Here is a 22082-nt window from a genome sequence, read left to right as displayed (position 1 = left end):
AGAGGTGGCATTTTGGACTATATCTCCCATGATCCCAAGTGCTCTGCATTACAGTCTATGCAATTGCTTGTCTAGCTATGTTACACAGGCTGCTCTGGTTTCCGAGTATAACAGTGTAGGTGGGGGAAGGGATGGTAGAAGAATCTGCAGTTAAAAGGAACAGCCTGCAGCCAGTTTACAAGTGTATGTGTTGCCAAATAGTTTTTGAGTTGTGGCTAGTGAGAGAAAATTTTAGGACCCCTGTCGAGTTTTATTATTGTAGTGCCGACTCCTGAAGAGCATGAGCTATGTATTGTGTCAATTAACTTTTCCCTTGAATCGCAGTTTGGTTTTGGGTTTAATTACGTTCAATTTTGACCTCTGTACCAGTCTGGCTGGACTGCATGGTGTTCTGCCTGACCATAGGTGGTGCTGTCATCCCTGGCAGGGTCAAGAACGCAGTCTGGTTGGGCGCATTAAGTGTTTACTTTCTCTCAGAACCAGCCCAGTGGGAGTGTCACTCTTGCTGTGCCTTCTGGGAGAGGGTACTTAAGGTGCTGATGTCACATGTTTTGGGGTTCCGGTCCAGAAGTGCTTTCTGACTGTTGGTCCTGGTCCTTCTGACCAGCCCCCAGGGCTCTCATGGCCTGGGGTGCGGATCCACCCAACTACAAGTCTCTGGGCTTGCTAGACCGAGGCAAAGAAACTGAAAGAAGGATTCAGAGGTGGTCCAGTGCCGTCTCAGTTTGTGGAGAGGCCCAGCAACTGTGAAGGTATCCAGGGGAGGACTCTTCGGGAGAAGGCCACACAAGTTTGGTTTCTCAGCAAGAGCCTGGACAAGTTGAAAGTGAATTTAGTCTCGTGTGGTATCGCCGGACCGGGTGCAAGACACTGGTACCATGCAAGGAATATCTGAGTTGTCTACACCTTTCAGTTTTATTCAAGTGTTCTACAACAAGTCTGTGGCAGAGACTTTAACCTGGTGTTCTACAACAAGTCTGTGGCAGACACTTGGTTTGAATTAAGCACCCTGTTGGTTGCTAGGTCTGGTGAGAGAAGGACTATCCGATAAGGGTGAGGATCCAGTTGTGAATGGCTATTCTTTGGATTTCCTAATGTGAGAGACTTTTTTTCCTATTTGATTTAGCACTAAGAGTACCTGGACTTTCCTACCTAAACCCTCTAACCCTATGTTGAGAGACTGTGTTCTAAGTGGATCTGGCATCAGTCTCTACAGTTCTTGGGCCATCTACTTCGGGAAACCCCTAGACGCACACAAGGTCAAGAAGGTAATGGTAAGCCCAATTAAATCAATTTCTCCTTCGGGAGTCAATGCTACATTATTATCTGTGTTACAGCTATGTAGAGGTACCCTTCCTATCTTGCACTTTAAAACGGAATATTAAAATTCTTGCACAAGCCCAGCCATGATGGGTTCTGTTTAAACTGTCATTAGCTGTAGTGCTATGGCTAGTAAGTCTCGCTATGACTGGAAGTACATGATGGTAAGCTTACTGTACGAGTACACATACCAGCATGTTAGTTTTTTCTTATGACCGCTTTGTGATCCTTTACTATGGCCTAGTGCCGCCTGAAGTTTTAAGTGGCAGCACCATGGGACAACGTGACATCATGCAGTTTCAATAATTTACAGTTTATGGTTATTGACTGCCTGCCTTTATTGATCTACTTCCTTTGTACACTAATGTAGAGGAAAACTGGCAGAATCCTCAAACAGTTCTTTGTGATTAATGAGTGGAGTCTGAGTGTAAATACTGTACACAATTCTCAGTCACCTCCGTTATTGACGTGTCTGCCCTTGGTACAATGTTAATGCAGGCTCGGCCCCTGCAGCATACCATGCGGGAAAAGCTATTGGCATTGAGCAGAAACGTTTCTAATAAATTCATGTGCTCCATGTACAACGGGGGGCAGGGGGATTTAAAGTGTGCCTCTCAAAACTTTAAACTCTTCACACTCATGAACCAGTGCCTAGGAAAGCTGGATAAAATGTGGCAGCACTATGCCACAGAATAATCTATTTACAGTGCTGGGAAAAGGTCATCCTGTGCCCAGGGTGGAGATGGCAAACTGCACCATCCTTTCCAGGGAGGGGGAGGGGTGGGGACAAGGGTGTATCATGAAATGAGTGGGCCCCTTGTGCAAGATAAAAAGTGGGCCCCAGGCATCAATAAAAAAAAAGTGGGCATAGCTCAAATTGCATGAAATATTGGGCGTGGCTTAAAGGGTGTGGTTTAATAGAGTCTGAGATGACTTACATAGTGCAGAATGTGGTCATTTTAAATAGGGAATGTACAGTGCAGAGTGTACAGCGCTGGGTAGTATGTGCAGGAGAGAAGTTTGGAGTGTATGGAGGTAGGTAGTATGTGTAGGAGAGGAGTTCGGAGTGTATGGAGGTGGGTAGTATGTGTAGAAGAGGAGTGCAGAGTGTATAGAGGTGGGTAGTATGTGCAGGAGGGGCGTGGAGTGTATGGAGGTGGGTAGTATGTGCAGGAGAGGGGTGTGGAGTGTATGGAGGTGGGCAGTATGTGCAGGAAAGGGGTGTGGAGTGTATGGAGGTGGGTAGTATGTGCAGGAGAGGAGTGCGGAGTGTATGGAGGTGGATAGTATGTGCAGGAGAGGTGTGTGGAGTGTATGAAGGTGGGTAGTATGTGTAGGAGAGGAGTCTGGAGTGTATGGAGGAGGTAGTATGTGTAGGAGAGGAGTGCGCAGTGTATGGAGGTGGGTAGTATGTGCAGGAGAGGGGTATGGAGTGTATGGAGATGGGTAGTATGTGTAGGAGAGGAGTGCAGAGTGTAAGGAGGTGGGTAGTATGTGCAGAAGAGGAGTATGGTGATGGGTAGTGAAAGTCATGTTAAAAAGCCCCCTTTGTGTTTTGTAATCTAAGGCTCAAATGCTCCTTTAAACCTATAATTTTGCTGATCAAGTAAATATATATATTGTTGTTCAAGAGGTGAATTCTAAAATCAAAACCAGACATAGGGAAGTTACGTGTGTCATAAGATGGTCTGCAGTTATGTCTGTCTGGGTGATATAATATAACGTGACATAATATAATGAGTTATAATGATAAAGGGTTAATGACTATGACTGGTTGAAAGTATGTGGGGAAATGTGTCATTTGAATATGTACCCCTTATTGGCGGAAGATGGTCAGTAACACCTATATTTTATTCATATTTAACACCCTGTCTGGGATAATAAATCGGAACAGTGTTTGAAGCAACTTTGCTGTGTCAATTATTTCTATATGCTGTTTCCTATGCATAGAGATATTTGGGTATGAGAGCAACGGAATCAGCCGACAATGAGGTAATTGTAATTAGATAAGAAGATATTAGTCAGAACTAGTGGTTAAAGGTGAAATTGCAGCTTTCAGTGATGCCAGAATTTTAAATACTCAGGTAGTCAAATAATATTTTTAATATAGATTAAATTTGATAGGGACTTAGATTAAAAGAGGAGAAGAATTGTTTTTTCTTGAGTATTTTTGTTGGGGAGGGTGCAGACCACTTTGGTGATAGAACTGGTTAATTACCAAGTTTCACCTGGGTTGCCCACCCTTATAGGACAAACTCCTCAGGTCAGGTACTTAGGAAGTACTTTGAAGTGTTTGCAAACTAGTATTACTTCACTGGTAGCATAACTTGTGCAACTAAGTATACACGCCCGTTAGTAGCTTTGTGCTCGTGGGAAGAAAGGTGAGACGCTTGAGCAGGTAGGGATGTTTAGTCAGAAATGTGGACATAGTAACTTAGAAATCTGCCTTGCTCACACCCAAATATCGTGAGAGTGGTAAGTACTTTTGTATATATGTTGATATAATCTGCTGTTTTCTTTAACCTGTTCCCATCCTGCATATAGTCAAATGAAGGCTGCAAGGTGTCTCTCTTATCCTGGGTGGCCATCATATGACGTTCTCGGCTTCCCGGACGCTAGGGGGTGCACGCGCGCACCCGCCGCAGCGCTTGGGAGCCGTGATGGCCTCCAGGCGCCTGTGATTGCCGGTCACAGAGCAGGAATGGGGATCTGTGTGTGTAAACACACAGATCCACATCCTGTCAGGGGAGAGGAGACCGGTCGTGTGTTCCCAGTACAGAGGAACACCGATCAGTCACTTCCCCAGTCAGTCCCCTCCCCCACAGTTAGTGTGGGACAAATATAGGACAAAGGAGTGCAAATGGGACAAAGGGGTTTTGGCTATGCAATTTAAACTTAAAGCTTTAACTACTATACAGAAAATTATAACAATTGTTACACCGATAATTCAAAGGGATATCTTAAGGGTTAAACAAGTGCATTCTAACAGAGGGGTAGAAACAGATATTTATATTCTTACTGAGTGTCAACAAATATCGCAGAGGAATAAAACAGACATACAGTACATAAGTAAAATGAACATTAATGAACCAGTCGAGGTTAGAGTACAATAGTCTACATAGGTCAGGTGAAAGGGGCACAGGAGGAGGACACAGCAAACTGATGATGTGGAGAAGTAATGGCGGGCAGAGGAGGAGGCTACTGTGAGGAGGTGAGGAGGACACTATCATGCCTGCAACCTCTGTCCACCTCCTGTAGTATGCCCACAGCCTCTGTCCACCTCCTGTAGTATGCCTGCAGCAGCCTCTGTCCACCTCCTGTAGTATGCCCACAGCCTCTGTCCACCTCCTGTAGTATGCCCACAGCCTCTGTCCACCTCCTGTAGTATGTCCACAGTTTTTGTCCACCTCCTGTAGTATGCCCTCAGCCTTTGTCCACCTCCTGTAGTATGGCTGAAGTCTCTGTCCACCTCCTGTAGTATGCCCTCACTGTCCACCTCCTGTATCATGCCTGCAGTCTCTGTCCACCTCCTGTAGTATGCCCTCAGCCCCTGTCCACCTTCTGTAGTATGCCCTCAGCCTCTGTCCACCTCCTGTAGCATGTCCGCAGTCTCTGTCCACCTCCTTTAGTATGCCCTCAGCCTCGGTCCACCTCCTGTAGTATGCCTGCAGCCTCTGTCCACCTCCTCCAGTATGCCCTCAGCCTCTCTCCACCTCCTGTAGCATGCCCTGAACCTCTGTCTACCTCCTATAGTATGCCCGTAGCCTCTGTCCACCTCCTATAGTATGCCCGCAGCCTCTGTCCACCTCCTGTATCATGTCTGCAGCCTCTGTCCACCTCCTGTATCATGTCTGCAGCCTCTGTCCACCCCCTGTATCACGTCGGCAGCCTCTGACCATCTCTTGTCTTTTATCATGTCTGCAGTCTCTGAGGGGATCCTAGAAAGTAGTCAAGAGTGAGAGTGCCGCTAGGATGGGGGTTACGGGAAGAGACAGACATGTGTGAACTGTGGAGAGGAGACTATGAAATAAAACCAGAACCGCCAAGCTGGAGCTGTCTGAATGAGCCTGCACAGTGCACCTGAGAGGAGGCCAATCTGAGGGGGGGTCACTGATGTAAGCGGGAGTGAATACAATAATGTAAGGGGGCACTGATATAAAAATTCCCCCATATATTAGTAATCCCCCCCCCCCCCCCCACCTTAGTGTATTTACTATGCAGACGGTGGCCTCTGATCACCATCCTGCAGACTCTGATGTAAGGGAGAACTCTGGCTGGGTTATAGTATCCTGACCTTCATGTAAATTGAGAAATATGTTTTTTGACTTTTGTTTAACTTAAACAAATTGCTAATGTCACTAGCTATGTGTTTATAGTTCAAATATTGATATTTGTAGTTTAGCACTAAAAAGAGTAATTTTAGGTACTTTTTTGCAGTGTCAGTAAAGAATGTGGATCCGTCAGTAAATTTCATGACTTTTTGCCAGTAAAAAATTGGTGCCATTTTTAAATTTTGTCTTTCAGCCAGTAAATTTCACTTCAGTGAGTTGGCAACACTGATATGAGGTCTCCCCTTTACTAATATTTGTTTATAGGATTATACATTATAAGTGCTTAATTTGCTTGCAAGATGTGTAATTGTTTAAAGTACATGTTTAATGTGTTTTGATGACTCTTTAAAGGTAAAAGTATAGAATGCTCAAGCGAAGGTGTTAGATGATGTGCTCGGGGGGCTTGTGTAAGGTAAAGGAGTGTTTGATGAAAACACTCTACATTGTGGTAAGGATAAAGTGAGTGAGTTTAAAGGTATGCAAGTTAAGATTTGAAGGAAAAGTAAGAGAGGAGTTATTTATTAATGAAAGTTAAATGAAATAAAAAAAGAGCAGCCAAGAAAACTCAGGGAGTATTAAGGTTTTAGGATTGCAGTAGAAAAGTTAATGGAACTTACCACTCCTAGGCCAGGTGGACCTCACATCTAGGAGCTTAGGAACACTGTGTCTGCAGTTAAATCCATTATCGAAGGTAAATTATTACCGATATGTCTGCCATACAGTTCAGAGACAAGACACACAGAAGTAAAACAGTTTTAAAAACGGGAAGGGACATTACGGAGCTTCAAGGTTTAAAGGGACATTGGAAACATTAATGGGGAGCGTACCATTCCTGGCAAGTGTTCATGTTTGCTGTAGCTCCTTGAATATTCATTTTCTTACATTTATTGATTATAAAGTATACTTGAACCAAGAGATGATCAGAAGAAGATTATGGGGTGTATGGAGATGGGTAGTATGTGCAGGAGAGGAGTGTGGAGTGTATGGTGATGGGTTGTATGTGCAAGAGAGGAGTGTGGAATGTATTGAGGTGGGTAGTATGTGCAGAATACAAGTATTTAGTGTATGGTGGTCTGTATTATGTGCAGGAGAGCAGTGAAGCATGTATGGAGATGGGTAGTATGTGCAGGAGAGGAGTGCAGAGTGTACAGAATTATTTTTTGTATTTTTTTTTACAATTACATTTTTTACAATTTATTTTTGTAATTTTTTTTTTTTATATGGACAGTGACAGTAGGGCAGTAGACGGTGTCAGTAGTTTTTTTGTTTTCATTATTTTAATATCCATTTTTTTTTAAATTCTTTTTTTTCACAATGCTTTTCTTTTTTTTGGGGGGGGGGGGGGGGTGGGACTGTGGACAGCGTCCGTAGGTAGGTTAGATATATATATATATATATATATATATATATATATATATATTCCCTTTTTTACAATTGAATTTTGTAATTTTTATTGATTTTTTATTTTATTTATCAGCCCTGCTTGGGGCTTGGTGACATATCAGGGAGAACAGACCCCTGACATCTCCCTTTGAGACAGAGATTCCCCAGTCCCTTTCTCAGCACCTTCAGAATTGAAGATGAATGAACAGGAGACAGTGGTCATGTCCATTCATAAACTGAAGTAGAGTTATTACAGGCAGTGCCTGGACAAGGTCATCTAGAGCCCAGGGGGAACATGCCAAACTGCCACCCCCCCCCCCCCCCAAATGTATGAGCATGATGTGTCAGCAAAAATCCCCCCCACAAAAATACTAAGTACTGTTCTGCATGCTTACTCTTAAGCATACATTCCCCCCTATCAGCACAAATCTTTGCCCCCCCCACATATCCCCCCCAACTCAAATGCCAACCCCCCCCAAAAAAATTCACCGCTCCTAGCACAAATACTTTACCTCTAAAATTTCCCCTCCTAGTACACATCTTCTCTCCCCCTAGCAAAGATTCTTCCCAAATCCCCTCCTCCTAGCACAAATCTTCACCCCCCCCAAAAAAATTCTCCTCCTAGTACACATCTCCCCCCCCACTTCAAACCCCACCAGCAAAAATTCTCCCCAAATCCCCTCCTCCTAGCACAAATTCCCCGCCCTCCTCAAAAATGTCTCTTCCTAGCACACATCCCACACCCCCACTTCAAACCCCCAGCAAAAATACTTACCAAATCCCCCCTCCTAGCACAAAGCCCTCTAAATACATCTCCCAAATTTCCCTTCCTAGAACAATCCTTACCTCCTTCTGCCCCACAAATCCCCCCTTTCAACACTAATCTCTTCCCCCCAATCTCCCTGTGGCGCACCCCCCCCCCAACTCACATTAAACCACAGTGCCCAGGGCAGCCGTCCCTCCTGCCCGCCCCTTGTCATACAACCCCAGTTTTGTCATCTTAATAAATAATATAGATTGAGATGGAAAGGTAATTTAAATAACTGTGAACAGCAAAATTACATGTGTAGCAATTACTGTACGCGTATTACATCGTATGTGGAGTTTACTTTTAAGGCACTTCTACTGAGCTCATGTTATAGGCTCACTTTACAAAGCTGTACACAGGAATACAAATTTTTACTCTCAGCCATGTGAATTTTATTTTCAAATCTTATTGAATTCAACAGAAATAGCTGGAAAACACTTCTTTATTCAGATGTGTTAGCTTTGTCCTCACACTTTATAAAACTAAAATGATGCAGTGTTCAGATTTTACCACAAGATGGTGCTCCATGTCATAATTGTAAAGAAGTTGTACAGTGGTTAGCTTTAAATGGTTCACAAGCGGATACCTTTCTATCTATCTACAAATAAACTCCATATAAACTTGCACCACAGACAGGATCCGATTATTATTGCTATTATCTTTGATTGGCAATCTAATGCATTAAGGCATCCCAGCTTCAGCGCATGTTCACAAACTTCTTGTGTGGTTTGGTGCTCTGAGTTGGACAAAAATGTGTCTTGTGTTCATAGCTCATTCAAAACTAACACATTGTTTTAATGCAACACATGTTGGCTTGTGTTAAAATGCACATTGGCCTCATGAATAAGCACATTTGGATCATTAATAGCAGAAGTCGGCCTCTCTACATCTATATTCAAACCTGGCTTCAGGTACATTAGACTTATGCATAGGCATGCACAGGGGGTGTGCCAGCAGGGCCGCTGATAGGCCAGTACAACTGGCTCTGTTGTACCGGGCCCAGACAGCAGGTGGGCTCGGGCAAGCTGAGCAGAAAAATTATTTATATAATAAGCCACGGCCGATCAGAGCCCATCCAACTCAACTACCAAACAAATAGCCCCCACCACCCCCCGTTATTTTTTAAGTTTTTTTTTTCAGATAGCTATCTGCAGACTAGGTGGCGGCAGGGGAGAGACTATTTCCTCTATTTTGGGTGCAGAAGAATGCCTCTTCCACACCCACTCCTCATGTTGGCTGTGGCTCAAGTCCCAGCCAGTGCGTCCTCTATCGTGCCATCCCCCTGGGGCCGCAGAGTGATTCCTCCCCCTCCTCATGAGTGTCAGTGAGGTGAGCGGTGGTGGCAGAAGACAAAAAAGAAGTAGCTGCAGTCTGAATGGAATTGTTTGTGGATGCTCCAGTCCAGGTAGCAGCAGGATCAGGGAAGAAGTGCCTCATGGGGCTCAGCTAGAAGTTACACAGGTGTGTGCTTGCTTGGGGGGGTTCAAGATCTACTACTGATGCAGCAGCATATATACATTATGGTATTGGCGACATGGGTGGCACTGTCTGCAGCAGAATATGGCATTGGTGGCATGGGGGGCACTGTCTGCAGGTAGCACATGCGTTATGGCCCATAACCCATGTGCTGCCTGCAGACAGTGCCATATTCTGCTGCAGACAGTGCCACCCATGACACTAATGTCATAACGCATGTGCTGCCTGCAGAGACAGTGCCACAATGCTGCGAATGGCATTATGCCATTAGTGGCATGGGTGGCACTGTCTGCAGCACAATATGGCATTGGCGGCATGGGTGGTGCTGTCAGCAAGTAGCACATGTGTTATGCCATAAGTGTCACGGCTGGCACTGTCTGCAGCATATTACAGCATTTGCAGCATGGGTGGCACTGTCTGTCGGTAGCACATGCATTATGGCCCATAACGCACGTGTTTCCTGCAGAGACAGTGCCACCCATGCCGCCAATGCCATAATGTGCTGCAGACAGTGCCACCCGTGCCGCCAATGCTTTGTTTCAAGGTGGGGTCTAGGGAGGGGCCAGGGGCGGGGCTGAAGGAGGGACCAGGGATGGAGCTGAAGGGGGCCCCGTCAGGTAGGCTGTACAGGGCCCCATGATTTTTATCAGTGGCCCTGTGTGCCAGGGCACACTTCAATCACTATGTGTGGTGCCGATTCCCCCTACTGCCTGAGCTCCCCCCCCCTTGTTGCCCCCCGCCCTGCAGTGCTGCTAGCTTCCCTCCTTCCTCTCCCCTCGGCTGCTGTGTTGGATGTTTCAGGATGGAGAGCGGGGAAGGGGCTAGTAAATATGTAATTTACCAACCGCTTCCTTTTCTAAATGAACACATTCGCTCGCTGTGTCCATTCATAATTGAAGCATAGTAAACTGTGTTTACTATGCTTCCATTTGTGAATGAACAGGTGTCAGGAACCATGAAACAGATGGAGATGGAGAAAATGCTGTAAAAATCACACCTTTTAATAAAATGGTAAAAATGGTACAACTGGTAAACGTAGTCAAAACATAGCCACGGTTTGGTAGCCAAATCTGGTAGAATAAGCCAGGAAATCGGGGAGCCAGAGATCAGCATAGTCAGGGGCAGCAGACAGGATCAGGAACTGGAAGGGATGTCAGCCAAGCAAGTCTTCAACAGGAACACAACAGAAACAGGAGAGTCTCTAGATATGTTTGACCAAGGCAAAGGCAATTGATGAAATGAACCAGGCAGTTTAAATAGCCAGGAGGGGCTGGCTGTGGGCTTGACTGACGAGCAGGAGATGATCAACAGGTGAGCCACTGTGGAAAGGTGAGTTCTGGCAATTAACCGACAGATGAGCAACCTGAGCACAGAGAAGGAAGGGCTGAGAGCCCAGCGCTGACCATAGGAAGCCACTCAGCACAGACCCATTCATACATTGATTTGTGCAGCTGAGGCTCCAGAGAAAAGTTTGTGTGTTTGAGCTTTGGGGTGCACACCCTAATCTACTTTTATTAGTTTATTTTTATTTTTTTAAAGTTATATTGATGCATTTGATTTTACATTTTAATCAGGTTACCCCGTTTATGGGATCACGATGTTGATGATAATCCAGAAATGATTGATTATACTCATAGACCCAGATGTAATGAAAATATATTTTATATACCATTGAAAGACTATCCCAATATCAGCTTATTTCTATATTATCTTATTAGTTTATCACCCCTGAATGCCTTTCTATTTTTTACCTATCTACTGTATCTATGAAGATCGCCCCTCAGTGTGAAAGGGGTCTTAGGTTTGCTAAGAAAAGCTAGAACACTACTAGTGTTCTAGCTTTTCTTAGCAAACCTAAGACCCCTTTCACACTGAGGGGCGTTCTTCATCTGCAATCCCAGTGTGAAAGCCTGAGTGCTTTCACACTGGAGCGGTGCAAAGGCAGGATGTCAAAAAAAGACCTACAAGCAGCTTCTTTGAGGCGCTTTAGGAGCGGTGTATACACTGCTCCTAAATCTCCCCTGCCCATTGAAATCAATGGGCAGCATCACCAAAGCGCCTTGGCAGTGGCGCTTTTAACCCTTTATTCGGCCACTAGTAGGGGTTAAAAGCACCCTGCTAGCGGGCGAAAAAGCACCTGGAATACAATGGTAAAGCGGCCCTAAAACTAGCGGTGCTTTACCGCTGACACCCCCGCCGGGTCAGTGTGAAAGGGCTGTAAAGGTACGCTGGCATCCTCCCAAACTGCCCCACAGGATTTGTCCAAATGTAGTAGACATATTAGATTGTGAGCTTCTTTGCTGAGCCTGGTCTTATGTGAATCATAACTCTGTACAGCACTGCATGGCATGTGGGCGCTATGTACGTATAAGGAATAGTAACAATATGTTTCAGCCTGCAGATATCTACTGCAGACTTCCCTTGGTATGTACTGTACATTACACTAAATACATTATTTCCTTTTAATATAAATTAGCTGTGGGTTTGTTTGCGGTATTGAAAGCTCATTAGTATTGGCCTTGGCCGCACACTAAAAACTCAAATATTAAAGCTGCGTACTTGTGGGGTCTGCACTCATAGCACATTCTGGCACTTTCGCTTTGTTCCAGAAGAGCGATCGTCTTTTGAGATGAGTCGGCCGCCGCTGCTAATCATGAGTCATTAGAAAGGAGAGAGGAGAAAAAAAAAGAGCAGAAAAAAAGAGGTTTTTCATAGTTCAGCTCTAAAAAACCTGATTGGTTGCTAGGGGCAACCCTCTGTTGAGTTGGTTCTGTGCGGGATGATGTCTCCTCAAAAGCCTTTTCTTTGCTTCAGTTTGAAAGTTGCCATTTCAGTCTGGGAGGCCGCCACTGAATCAACAAGAAAAGAGAGGCCAGACAATGCCGCCGCTTTAACTCTTTTCCTGACAGAAGCAGAGGACTGGCTGTATGAGCTTTTAGTCACAAATTGCAGCAGAACACTTCTCCTTGATTTAAATAACACCTCCACCCCTTCTATGAATATACTGCTCTAATAGCCAAAGTTTCTTTTCTATGCTCCTAAAGGACCGGATATGAGGCTCACATCACAGTCTTCTGCTTGCAGTGGAGTGAGCCTGGTTCCAGAAGACAGAGTGATCACTGGCTTCACCCCCACTGTAGGATACAGATCAGTCACAAGTTAAATCCCCCATAAGGACAGATTTCAGCCGTTGGTTCCACCAACGTATGACCGCTTTCAAGCACTAAGGTGCACGGTATGTCTTTAAGTCAACTTAAAGTGTTACTAAACCCAGGACCCTGCATTCACTATATCTGGTCTCCCACAGTACGCAGAGTATGGAAATGCAATTACTTTAATAAATATAAACTGGCTGCAGGACCCCTGAACCTATGTCTGGACAGTGTTGATTGGCCCTGTGCTGAACACAAAAAAAAAAACCCTCTAGCAAAACCCACCAAACTGAGCATGTGCAGAGTGACTCCAAAGGCTCTGTACTATAAGGAGATGGATTGGGGACAGTGGAGGGGGGGGGGGGGGGCGCAGAGAAGACAGGATCAAACAGCCTTTTTACACAATGTTGAGGATTAACCCTTTAGGTTCCACAGTGAGTATAACAAACATGGTTTACTGCATATACACACTGATTTTACTGTTGTGGGTTTAGCAACACTTTAACCCAAACACTAACCCTCTTGTAACCCTAAAACAAATTTCCAACACTGACCTTCACTTGTGTAAAAGTAACCCTAACAATAATCCTCCCTGTAACACTAATTTCAACACTAACCACCACCTACGTAAAAGTAAACCCAACAATAATCCTCCCTGTAACACTAATTTCAACACTAACCTTCTCCTACATAAAAGCAAACCCAACAATAATCCTCCCTGTAACAATAATTCAACACTAACTCAGCCTTACATAGATGTCACCCCAACACCAACCTTTCTTATGACCCCAACACTAATCCTAGTGCTAACCCTCCATTATGTGAACTTAACCCCAACAATAACCTTCCCGTAACCCTAACACTAATTACAATGCTAACCCTCCCTTACAGGAACTTAACCCCAACAATAACCTTCCCTGTAACCCTAACACTAATTACAACGCTAACCCTTATTCTTACATAAGCGTAACCCCAACAGTAACCTTCCCTGTAACCCTAACATTAATTACAATGCTAACCCTTATGCTTACATAAGCGTAACCCCAACAGTAACCTTCCCTGTAACCCTGACATTAATTACCACGCTAGCCCTTATGCTTACATAAGTGCCGCCAATGCAGTTTTCGTAAACAGAATAACTCCAACACTAGCCTTCTCTGTAGCCCTAACACTAATTCCAACACGAACATTCCCTTTTGTAAATGTAATCAAAACAGTAATTCCATTACTAACCCACCTTTATGTAAACGTAACCCCCACACTAACCCTCTCCTCCCTGTAATCCTAATGCCCTGTACACACAATAGGATTTTCCAGGAACAAAACTGTGATTTTTTTCCGAAGGATGTTGGCTCAAACTTGTCTTGCATACACATGGTCACACAAATGTTGTCAGAAATTCTGAACATCAAGAACGCAGTGATGTACAGCACGTACGACGACCTGAGAAAAATTAAGTTCAATAGCCAGTGCGGCTCTTCTGCTTGATTCTGTTTTGTGCCTCGGAATTGTGTACACACGCTCGGAATTTCCGAAAACAAAGTTTGTTGTCGTAAAATTTGAGAACCTGCTCTCAAACATTTGTTGTCGGAAATTCCAGCAAATGTCTGATGGAGCATACACGGAATTTCCGACAACAAGCTCACATCGAACATTTCCCATTGGAAAATCCGACTATGTGTACAAGGCATTACAATAATTCCAACACTAACCTTCATTTCTGAAAACATGACCTGGAAACTTTTCCTTAAAGTGTAACTAAAAGGCAAAACATTTAAAAAAATGTTTGGAATAGAGCTGAGAGGGATTAGAACGCCTCTCAGTTTTTATTGCTGTCTGTGCCTCTGTACCTTCTCTATTGGTCCTGTTTACCATTATCATCGAAAGTAAAAGAAAGTCCCAAATTTTGGGTTGGCATCAGTAACAGTAACACTTCCTGTTTTGGCTTTGGGACAGTAAGTGAAGGTAAATATCCCTTATGCGACAGAGATGGAAAAAAAACGAGTTATAACCAGTGGCGACCAGTGCTCAATATATTGGGGGGGGGGGCAGCAAACTAACACCAAACCCAACCACTTCCCCGTGGGAGATGGCTGGGAATGCGGCGATCTACCCCCCTTGCGGGAGATGGAAGGGACGGCAGTGATTAGGGCATTACCTTTGGAGTCAGGGTGAATGAAGAGTCGGGCCGTTGATTCTCCTCCTGGACGAAGTGTGTCCTGAGACATGATTGGCCAATTGGGTTACAGAAACTGCTTCCTGAGTGGCAGGGAGGAGAATCAGGAAAACAATAGTGATTATTATTTCACTATTGTCACACAAGTGCAGAGCACTGCGCCCCTAGCCCACACTTTTTTAAGCCAATTAGAGCCTCAGGCTTAAAGAGGAAGTAAACCCTGATGGGTTTACTTCTTCTTTGTCTCCCTGCAAAGGTAAAGCATAATGGGCTACTATGCATCGCTTACCTGACACAGAAGCCAGCGATGTCACCGCTGTCCCCTGTAGTACGGAGCATCCATCTTCTTCTGGGTATCACTGCTCCGGCCACTCACAGCACCGGAGTAGCGATGATGTCACACCCACGCATGCGCACGGGAGCCGCCACTAATGGCATAATGCATGCGCCATAGACAGCAGTGACTGTCTTTTGGTAAATATCTCATAAACCACTTTAAATCATGTGTTAAAAAAAAAAAAAAAAAAAAAACATTTAAATCCATGCGTCTGCCACCCTGCACATAGATTAGGAAGCCGGATGCATGGATGGGGGGGGGGGGGGGTGGCGGCTTTGCCCATGTGCCCTGCATCAGCGGCCGCCACTGGTTTTAACCCTCCTTTACTCTATCCAACAAAAAAAAGTTTCTCCTTTAGTTACACTAATGAGAAGTACCCTAGCAGTTTAGATTAGACATTAATGGCTGTGTGTCGTGTTATTTTGAGGGGACAACAAATTTACACTATTATACAAGCTGTACACTCACTACGTTACATTGTAGCAAAGTGTAATTTCTTCAGTGTTGTCACATGAAAAGATATAATAAAAATGTGAGGGGTGTACTCACTTTTGTGAGACACTGTATGTGTGGCGGAAAACTAACACTGCACATTACCCTGAACATACCTCCCCTACCGTGAAACATGGTGGTGGCAGCATCATGTTGTGGGGATGCTTTTCTTCAGCAGGGACAGGGAAGTTGGTAAGAGTTGATGGGGAGTTGGATAAAGCCAAATACAGGGCAATCTTAGAAGAAAACCTGTTATGCCGCTTACACACGATCGGACTATCCGGCGGACTTAGTCCGGCGGTCCAGAGTCCGCCGGACAATTTGACCGTGTGTTGGCTCCAGCGGACTTTTTCTTCCCAAAAGACCGGCAGACTTTGAAAGACTTTCCAAATGAACTGACTTGCCCACTGTGACAGACCTAGCCAGGACAGAGGATGTTGGAGGGGACTGAATGCCAGCCTCTTGCATTGCGATTATGGGCCCTGGCATTTAGGGGAACGGTACTCTTTGTGAGCTGTATGCCTGGGGACCCCTGAGGTGTTACTTGGATTCAGGTCCATGCCGCCCCCCCCCCCCCCCAAGACACACAGACTCTGAATATGTATATGCCATATTAGCAATAGACTGAATCACACTGTTGGGACACAAAATGTTAGATGCTAATGTCATCAACTCCAGCCACCTGTCTGTCGTGTAAATGAGTCTAGTCTGGCTTGTAAGAATATTCCACACAATGTTGTTGTGCTAATTAACCCTGTATTGATGTTTATGGTAATATGGTAATGTGTATTGAATAGTCAGCCAGTGAGCTAGGAGACATACCCTGAAAAGTCTTGTCTCTCAGTCAACTAGTCTGGGTCAATGATTAGATAATTAGCTCATGCTAATTAGGTTAGGTTTTAGTCATCTTGCTGTATATATTTGTGGGAGATCTCAAATAAAAGACTATTCCTGATGTACTCCAAGACTGGTGTTGTCTAGTTCTAGTTCTTCCGCTTCTGCATACCTCCCAACTTTTAAAGTTGAGAATGAGGGACATTCTGGGGAAGAATGACCTACGGCACTCGCAGCTTATATCAAAGTGCCCATCAGAGCCCCCCCACAGCAGGTGTCCCCCATAGCAGATGTCTCCCATCAGAGCCCCCACAGCAGGTGTCCCTCATCAGTGCCCCCTCACAGCAGGTGTACCCCATCAGAGCCCCCCCCACAGCAGGTGTCCACCATCAGAGCCCCCCCACAGCAGGTGTCCCCCATCAGAGCCCCCCTCACAGCAGGTGTCCCCCATCAGAGCCCCCCCCACAGCAGGTGTCCCCCATCAGAGCCCCCCACAGCAGGTGTCCCCCATCAGAGCCCCCCCACAGCAGGTGTCCCCCATCAGTGCCCCCCACAGCAGGTGTCCCCCATCAGAGTCTGTCCCCCATCAGAGCTCCCCCCACAGCAGGTGTCCCCCATCAGAGCCTCCTCCACAGCAGGTGTCCCCATAGATCAGTACCTGTCCAATAGATCCCTGTAGCTTGGGCACGATGGGAGCAGAAGCACCATGCACGTTGCAGGGGGCAAGGCATCCATGGCATCTTTGGTTACTAGGAGGCCGGCACTTGAACAGCATTTCTGGGAGTGCACTGGATGATTGGCAGCAGTTCCAACCAACCCAGAAGAGAAGAGCCGACACACGCAGAGGGGGCGGGGCAGACAGGAGACTGCTCCACGCGCACCAGACATGAAGATTAGTGGAGTCTAGTACTGGAATGTGTTCCGGTACTAGACTCCACAGCGGTAGTGACAGGGACAGTGGGAGTGGTATGTGCTCTTGTCAGTTGCCGGTGGGATGGGGAACCGCAGCAGCCACTACATGCGCTCCACCTCCGCCTCTGGACACAGACGAGGAGGAGGGAGGGGAGCAGCACTCTGGAGCTTTGGCACCCCCACCTCTGAAGCACCCGGGTGCTGAACACCACACGCACCCTGCCTAGGATCAGCCCTGGCATAACATAACATTTAGTGCTGTATAAAGTGCTGTATACCCCTTTGTTTGCTTTTTTTTTTTTTAATGACCCGTGCCTGTCCCTTTTTTTAAATTGTCAGCAGCAGTTTTTCTGACCGCATCGCTGTTGTTCCCCCTTTTTTATTTATTTTTATAGTTTTTACATTTCTGTCAGCAACAGTCCTTAATATAAAGTGCACCAAACACCACTTTTAATTGAATAAAGTGTATCCAATTACACATTTCCCAGTATCTACTAAATTTGGGTAATAAGCCCTTCCCATCATGTCTGAGAAGCCAACAAGAAGAGGCAGACGTTCTCATGCTAGTATGAGGGGGGCAGCAGCGTCTGTGTCCACAGGCAAAGGTGGATATGGTCTGTCCTCAGGTAGGGCACTTTTTTCTCTGTTTAGTGATGTTGTCTGTGCTATCCAGCCACAGCATGCAGAGGAGGTTCTGGACTGGCTTACTAAACCATCCTCAACCTCTATCACCTAAGTTGGTGACTAGTGCGCAGTTCATCACAGCTGCCAGAGCGGCTTATTCTGCCTCCTTGTCCACAGCTACTCCAACCATAGCCCCACCTTAATGCATAAAGGAGTCAGCTGATTTATTTCAACACAGCATAAGCCACTTGCTTTTTGATGATGCACAGCCATTACTTGATTTTGATGTTGGTTCTGAGGTTGAGGAAGGGAGTAATATGAGCTTACAGAGAGCAGAGAACATTGATCAACAACAAATTGGCAGTCATGTTCCCCCAACCGCAGCGTATTGACAAGTTTGCTCAAGTGATGATGAGGATGGAGTGGATAATGAAGTTACTGATGCAACTTGGTTGCTGGACAGAGCAGAGGAGGAAGGTGTGAGGGAGGTACAACCCCAACGAAGCAGGATGACCTCCAGAGGCAGCCATCATGGATCAGTAGAGAGTACCCACCCTATTCCATCAGATTGCATAGCTGTTATCTCCAGACCCACTTCCCACAGCTCAACTGTGTGGGTCTTTTTTAGCACATGTGCAGCAGATCACACTGTTGCAATTTGAATTCTCTGCCGCAAGCAGATCAAGCGTGGCAAAAGCACCAGCCAGTTAAAGTGGTTGTAAACTCTCCCCCACAACTTTGTCCCATGTGTATCAGCATAAAAATCCTAATGATCACTGCTTGTAGATATCTCCTTACTTGCATAGTATTGTTGTAATCCTTTTTGTTCTTTAGAATGGCGTCACTGAGCATGCCCATATCTCCCATTATTTACAGCACACTGTGAAGCTGAAGCTGATAAGACTGACATAGGCAAACACTAGATAATCAGCACAAGTAAATACTATAAAATAAAACAAGTCAGCTATGAGCAGGGAAGCAGGGTTGCCATAGAAACATTGAATTGAGAAAGAGGCTTGGTTAACAGTACAGGAAGTGTTCAGTGTAAGGGTGGAAATACACTCCACGGTGGACTAAGAAAACAATACTTAAGATGGTGCTGCCTTTCCCCTGGAAACAAGTTTTTTAAAGTTTCTTTAAACAGTAAGTAATTTGAGCTGGATTACAGTGGCTATAGTTTGATAATTACTTATTATAATGGACTAAATGAAAAGAAGCATCAGAGTGGGAGAGTTTACTTCCTCTTAAACCATTTACCACTCAACCTGTTGGCAAGAGCACCTGAAAGCCACACAAATCCTCACTCCTCTCCTTTCACGTCTCCCCTCCTATATCTCATGACCTCTGATGAGGGGATGATGGTATAGCGAAGGGTGTCACAGGTCCTTGCAACAAGTATTGTCTTTCCACAGACTCTGTTGACCGGAATTGAATCAGTCCTGAATTAGCAGCAGTTATCAAGCCCCTGATGCCGATGTCACTGATTAAATGTTTTTGGGATCTGGAATCTCTGCAAGATGGTCTAGGTTGCCTAGCTTTGTGGGTGTTGATTTTATACTGAAGTAATTATTTGGTATAGGTTTCCTGGGCACAATTAACACTCAAGGACCAATTGTTCTGCACCTATCATTTTAAAACTTTACAGCAAGGCCAGTTCTTGCTTTCATCAATAGTACCTCTATAAGGTTGGGGTGTGATTCATTCCACAGGGAAATATTTTTTTCATTTCACTGGTCTGTAGAATAGCGGCGGCTTAAGTGGCAAATTGAGTTTGCCACTAAACACAGAACCATTCCATAATGACCTTACTGGTAAGCCAGTAATGGTGAAACTGAAGTGGGGTATGGAATACAAGGGATACCTGGTGTCTGTGGATGGCTACATGAACATGCAGCTCACCAATACAGAAGAGTATATTGACGAGGCCTTGTCTGGACATCTTGGAAAACTTCTAATAAGGTGTAATAATGTATTATATATACGAAGAGTATAAGAGGAGGAAGAAGATGACAAGATAAAGCAGCTATAGCAGCTAAAGCAACTATAACGCCATATAGTTTTGTGCGTTACTGCCAGTTTATCTAAATATAGTTCTGTGTGCGTTGCTGCCAGTTTAACTAAATATAGTTTTGTGTGCTTTAGTGCCAGTTTAACACCATATAGTTTTGTGTGAATAAAGCAATTTCCAAATTAGTTTTGTAAATTTATTTTGAAACTTCTCTTTTTGAAGCTATTGTTGGAAATTGTTTTTGTATGTTTTAAAATGTTATAAAAAAAAGAAACAGATTTTTTTTCAAGAATACCTCTATAGGGTTAAAGTGTGAAGGCACCACCAACACCCAAAGCCAAATTTTTCAGCACCTATTTATTTTTAAGGGCTTCTATCCAAAGTCAAAGTAAAAAAAATTTAATCTTGGCCTGAGTGTACTATAATTTGGCTTCTTCACATAAGGCTTGCTCACTGTGGTGCAAAAATGTGTTATTTCCATCCAAAGTCTGCCAAAGAGACACCAGAGTTTATCCAAAAAAACTCTCATCTTGTTCCAAGTGCAAATAATTGTGGCCTCATCATACAGACTGGTTCCTCAAGTCTTTGTTTACAAAATAAAGAATGCTTGCAGGGAAAATCTACTTAAGTGTAATTTTATTTTCTTTTATGTCAGTTTTGCTGCAGCAGGTTCTATACATGGTACAGATGTACCACTTTACGGGCAGACTAAGGGGGCCCCACCAGGCACTATATTTAAAGGAATTTTTCATTTTTATTGTTTCACTTTAAGCATCATTAATATCACTGCTCATTTAAAAAGGATCTTTTTATATATATAAAAAAAATTACATTGATACATGTCCCCCAGGGCAGTACCCAGGCCCCCATACACTTTGTATGCCCAATAACTTGCATATACAGTAAGACTCCTTTCACGCTGAAGCGCTAGTAAAACAGCCGCTAAAGAGCCGGACGTTTTTGTGGTGATTTAGCGGGGTTTCAGCGGTGCTAGTGGGTTTCTTTTTTTATGGTCATGTGAAAAGTGACCTTAAAAACCCCACCAAAAAAGACCCATTTTGCAGTGATTTTGAAGTGCTTTTAACCACTTCAGCCCCAGAAAAATGTACCCCCCTTCCTGACCAGAGCACTTTTGGCACTGCATCTCTTTAACTGGTAATTGCGCGGTCATGGAATGCTGTACTCAACAAAAATTGCGTCCTTTTTTTCCCACAAATAGGGATTTCTTTTGATGGTATTTGATTGCCTCTGCAATTTTTATTTTTTGCAATATAAACGGAAAAAGACCGAAATTTTTTAAAAATAAATTATATTTTCTACTTTTTGTTATAGAAAAAAATTAATAAACTCAATTTTAGTCATACATGTAGTCCAAAATGAATTCAGCCTCATGTCTTTGTTAAAAAAATGTCAATAAGCGTATATTTATTGGTTTGCGCAAAAGTTATAGCGTCTACAAACTAGGGCACATTTTCAGAAATTTACGCAGCTTTTAGTTTATGACTACCTATCTCATTTCTTGAAGTGCTAAAATGGGCAGTACAATCCTCCCTCCCCATGACCCCATTTTGGAAAGTAGACACACCAAGCAAATTTCTGAGAGGCATGTTGAGCCCATTGAATATTTTATTTTTTGTCAGTGATTGAAAAATGACAAAAAAAAAAATTACACAAAGTTGTCACTAAATGATAGTTTGCTCACACATGCCTGGTTATATGTGGAATTACACCACACAATACATTCTGCTGCTTCTCCTGAGTAGGGATGAGCCGAACACCCCCCGGTTCGGTTCGCACCAGAACTTTCGAACGGACCCCAAATTCGAACGAACTTTAGAACCCCATTGAAGTCTATGGGACTCGAACGTTCGAAATGAAAAGTGCTAATTTTAACGGCTAATATGCAAGATACTGTCCTAAAAAGGGTTTGGGGACCTGGTTCCTGCCCCAGGGGACATGGGTCAATGCCTAAAATGTTTTTAAAAATGGCCGTTTTGGCAGGAGCACTGATTTTAATGACGATTAAAGTGAAAAAAAAAAGTGAAATATTCCTTTAAATATGGTGCCTGGGGGGTGTCTGTAGTATGCCTGCAAAGTGCCACGTGTTTCCCGTGTTTAGAACAGGCCCTGCACAAAATTACATTAAACGGAAATAACACCATTTAAAACTGCTTGCGGTTTTAATGTTATATCTGGTTCCTGCAATATGGTTGAAAATCATTGAGAAAA

The 22082-nt window shown here is 44.3% G+C and overlaps 1 pseudogene; it reads left to right on the top strand.

Moving 5' to 3' along the window:
• Nucleotides 1-1445: 1445 nt before the first annotated feature.
• On the top strand, nucleotides 1446-19874 carry LOC143962242 (small nuclear ribonucleoprotein F pseudogene; annotated as a pseudogene).
• The last annotated feature ends 2208 nt before the right edge of the window (nucleotides 19875-22082 follow it).

The sequence above is a fragment of the Lithobates pipiens genome, unplaced genomic scaffold (assembly GCF_037356315.1).
Source record: "Lithobates pipiens isolate NorthernLeopardFrog02 unplaced genomic scaffold, aLitPip1_a1.2 Scaffold_8, whole genome shotgun sequence".
NCBI lineage: Eukaryota > Metazoa > Chordata > Amphibia > Anura > Ranidae > Lithobates > Lithobates pipiens.
Note: the sequence above shows the minus strand (reverse complement) of the source record. Positions and strands in the feature narration are given on the sequence as shown.